General features: G+C 35.6%; 1 long non-coding RNA gene across 1 annotated transcript; it reads right to left on the bottom strand.

Moving 5' to 3' along the window:
- Window positions 1-2,312: 2,312 nt before the first annotated feature.
- Window positions 2,313-4,082, bottom strand: LOC142177509 (uncharacterized). Its single transcript, XR_012706012.1, has 3 exons — window positions 3,856-4,082; window positions 3,497-3,636; window positions 2,313-3,396 (listed from the first exon to the last, which is right to left on the bottom strand). It is a non-coding gene; the product is annotated as an uncharacterized LOC142177509 (long non-coding RNA).
- Between the last annotated feature and the right edge of the window lie 559 nt (window positions 4,083-4,641).

Raw genomic sequence — 4,641 nt, 5'->3', positions numbered from 1 at the left:
AGTATATATCTCACATCAATGATGAAGAATATAACAAGATAGAATAATTTAATAAATGCGCAACAGTGATCTACACAATTTAAAAAATATAATCTTTCGCAATTTAACCCGTGTACACACTCATCACCTCGTGCACACGACTTTCAACACATTTCAATAATCACATCAATAACAATCCTAGGGGAAATTTCCCCCACACAAGGCTAGACAAGTCACTTACCTCGACTTGCTCCAATTTAACCAAGTATTATGCTTTTTCCTCGAATTTTCGACTCCGATCGATACGTATCTAGTCATAATTAATTCGATACAGTCAACAAAAATTATAGTAATCACTTTCATAAGAAAATATTATATTTTCATTAAAATCCGAAATTAGCTCAAAATTTGCCCGTGGGGCCCACATCTCGGAATCCGGCGAAACTTATAAAATCCGACAACCCATTCAATTACGAGTCCACCCATACTAATTTTACTAAAATCCGATAACAACTCGACCTCCAAATCTTAAATTTTTATTTTTGGAAGATTTTGCAAAAATCTTGATTTTTCTTCCATAAATTCACGGATTCATGATGTAAATGAGTATGGAATCATGAAATATAATCAATATAGGATAAGGAACACTTAGCCCAATATTTTCCCGTGAAAATCGCTCAAAAATCGCCCAAGAACCGTGCTCCAAAAATCCAAAACGAAATAAATGAAATGACCATTTTTGGTCCTTAAGTTTCTGCCAATCCGTCACTAAAAGTCCATTTTTCGTCACTAAAAGTCCACTAGAAATGGCTCTACCAGTCTTATTTCAATTGATCATAACTTTATGTACAAATGTCCAAATGATAATTGGTTTATTTTTATGGAAACTAGAATCCACCGACTACAACTTTCATGTTTTGCAATTATTTTGATTCCTTATGCATTGCGAGATATAAGCTCCCAAAGTCGGCTGCATGCATCAGAATTTCTAGCGAAATTTCTGGCGAAACTGCTCTACCAGCCTTCATTCAATCCATCATAACTTTCTGTACAAATATCTAAATAATGCATAGTTTAACTTTCTGGAACCTATAATCCAATGACTACAACTTTCATGTTTTGTACATTTTCTGATTCCTTATGCATTGCGAGATATAAGCTTCCAATCTTGGCTCCACGCACGGAATTTCTGCAACAGAAATTTCTGCAAACAGAAATTTCCAGCACTTTGTCCGAAATCCATTCCGTTTACCTTCCGAAATCCACCCGAGACCCTCGGGACCTTAACCACTTATTCCAACATGTCCCAAAATACCATACGAACTTAATCGAGGCTTCAAACTACATCAAACAACATCAAAACGACGAATCACACCTCAAATCAAAATCAATGAACTTTGAACTTTCAAATTCTATATCTTGTGTCGAAACACATCAAATCAATTCGGAATGACTTCAAATTTTGCACACAAGTCATAAATGACATAACTGAGCTATGAAAAGTTTCAGAATCGAATTTTGACCCCGATATCAAAAAGTCAACCTCTCGGTCAAACTTTCCAAAAATTCAACTTTCGGCATTTCAAGCCTAATTCTACTACGGACTTTCAAATAAAATTCCGATCACGCTCCTAAGTCCAAAATCACCATACGAAGCTGTTGTAATCTTCAAAATTCTATTCTGGGGTCGTTTGCACATAATTTGACATCCGGTCACTATTTGAACTTAAACTTTTAATTTTTCATCAAAATTCCATATCTCGGGCTAGGGACCTCGGAATTTGATTCCGGGTATACGCCTAAGTCCCAAATCATGATACGGACCTACCAAAATTATCAAAATAATAATCCGAGTCCGTTTGCTCAAAATGTTGACCAAAGTCAACTCAGTTGAGTTTTAAAGCCCTAATTCATATTTTAATTCATTTTTCACCTAAAAACTTTCCGAAAAATTTTACGGACTGCACATGCAAGTCGAGTAATAATAAATAGTGCTTTTTGAGGTCTTAGAATATAGAATTAATTATTAAATTTAAAGATGACATTTTGGGTCATCACATCTGACTTCTCCTTTAAACTTTTTGTTGGTTTTTGTTTAGTGTTAGCAAACAATCATGAAAAAGAACTTTCGTTCGCCAAGGAGCTTTTATTTTAATCAAGATTTTATGCTATTAGAAATAGGGTGAAAAATGTTTCCCCGCTCTAATTTCACCTAAAAATCAAATTCACGTGGGTTTTTGGGTCGTGACAAATTGCCTGTGCATTTCTAGCCTTTTCTTTATAAACAAGACTTTGTTTTCACTACTGAAGGACACAAATAAGCAGAAAGGAGTTTGACAGGATGTAATAAGTATATACTAGGAAACCATCATCGAACAATAATAGAACATCTTCAACACTCCGCAAAGGCATCTGCTGTTATTTAGAATGCCATTGCAGAGTGTTGAAGATGTCCTATTTCTGTTTAGTGATGGATTTCTTGGATTAAATAATTTTCAAATAAAAAAACTATCTAAACATGAAATGAAACAGAAGATACATATCCCTATAGCTAAAGGCAGAGTTCAGTACCTACTATGTGGTTGTCATTACTTCATGTTGGGGGTTGGATGCAACTATGTTGTACCGGGTTCATCTTAGCCCATAACTTTAAACATATTATGTGTTCAATGCTCTAAGAACCACAAATGTTGAACTCATAAAGCTTAAATCCTAAATCCGCGTATGTTCGTGTCTTCTACTCCTTCTTGTTCTAACTCCATAATTGCTCTTAAAAGACCATTTGTGATTGCATTTAGATGCAACCCATTCTCCTTCGCGTCCTCTAGCAGTTTCTCTGTTGTCCAATTTAAAACCTTCACGCATAGAGATTGAATAAGTTTATTATATTCATCAGCATTAGGCTCCATCTCTCTTAATAGTTTCAAAGGCTTATCAATCTATTCGAGCTTGCATAATTGTGTGATAAGTGACAGGACTTAGCTTCTTTTTGGCTTCATCAAAAATCATACAAGCCTCCTCCATCTGATCCCACTTCGCGTAACCACTCATAATTGCACTGTAAGTGTATACATTAGGTTTCAAACCTCTATCCTCCATTACCTTCAATATTTTACTCGTTTCTCCCAATTCTCCACTATTGGAGAGTACACTGATAATTGTATTGAAGACTGCATTGCCAGGTGGTGGTCCTGCGTCTATCATATTTGAGAGCAAGTTTTTGGCATCTTTGATTTCTTCGCTACAACAGGAGCAATATGGGCCACTGCAAGAGGAGTGCAACTGTTTTTCCCTTGTTGCATATTTTGCCCACCACAACGCAACAAAGACCCAATTGTCACTCACTAGAGAAGGCAAGAACGCTGGAGTCTCAATCGAATGATGTCTCTTCTTGTGAAATTCCTAGTAATTCTTAGCCTGATATTGGGAAAATCACATTGCCATTACTCAAACAAGCAAGTAACATATAGCAACACAAAATCTAAAGAGAGGCAATAGAAAGCAGAGGTGGTAGTACCGAGCTTCAGCCAATAGACGACCACCGTCGATTTGTGTCAACAACAATAGAGGTGGCAAATATATTGCTTTTAGCCTCCATTGTTGGAGGCGATACATGGAAGAATCTTTCTTAGAGAAATGGACATGAAGAAAGAACATCTGTGGGAACAGAAAAAAATAAGAAAACAAATAAATATTGCTCAGTTGTTTTAGGCATTTCGTCAAACACATTGACTACATCTTTGTGCTTAGCGGAGTTTTCCTGCAAGCGGTTGAAAAAAAAACTACATCCATGTACACGACCCACAATGAAACATGATCACATGAAGAAAGCCAACAAGATTAAATTAACTATGCTCAAAGAATCTAAAATCATACCCTGAAATGAAGAAGCCAAAAGAAAAAGGCATAAAATACAGAGAACTTCAAGTAGATTGAAATTTTTTAAATCAGTACTCTCTAAAAGTAGAATGAGAAATTCACATTCCTACAGATTTGTGTCTCCCCAGCAGAAACACAACACAAATTGAAGAGAGGCACAAAGCAATCAAATGACTAGTGGAATAGTGGGTCCCACAACAAATCCAATTACTATCTCCGTTTAAATTTAGATAAGTTAGTTTGACTCAGTACGGAGTTTAATAAAAAGAAAAAGACTTTTAAATTTTGTGATCTTAAATGTTTAAGAGGTAAAAACTTCGTGGGCCCATGACATTTGTGTCGTTTTAAAAGCTTTCATTAAGTATAAAATGGGTAACATGAAGAGTTTAAAATTAAATTATTTCCAAAATTTAGAAATGTGTCATTTATTTCAAAACAGACTAAAAAGAAAAGTATCTCATCTAATTTGAAATGAAGGGATCAGTACTTATATGAGATCCTCTAAAACATGAAAGTAGAATGGCGGGTCCCACTGAAATTAGCTCTCCCAAAATCTTAGACGCGAGGAAGAAACGTGGCTCTACTAAGTGGGACCACTATTCCATTTGTCACTTTTAGGTCTCACATAAATAGTGTTGGATGTATGACTTATAAAACCAAGTTCTTTGGCTCCTAATAACAAGTTCCTAGGGCTCTACAATACACAAATTTCAGGTACATACTTGAATATTCAACTCCGTAATACTACATGTAACGACCCGGCCGGTCGTTTTGAGTATTATA

Source organism: Nicotiana tabacum, chromosome 23 (genome assembly GCF_000715075.1).
Source record: "Nicotiana tabacum cultivar K326 chromosome 23, ASM71507v2, whole genome shotgun sequence".
Classification (NCBI taxonomy): Eukaryota; Viridiplantae; Streptophyta; class Magnoliopsida; order Solanales; family Solanaceae; genus Nicotiana; species Nicotiana tabacum.
The sequence above is the reverse complement of the archived record's forward strand: the minus strand, read 5'-3'. Positions and strand labels throughout refer to the sequence as shown.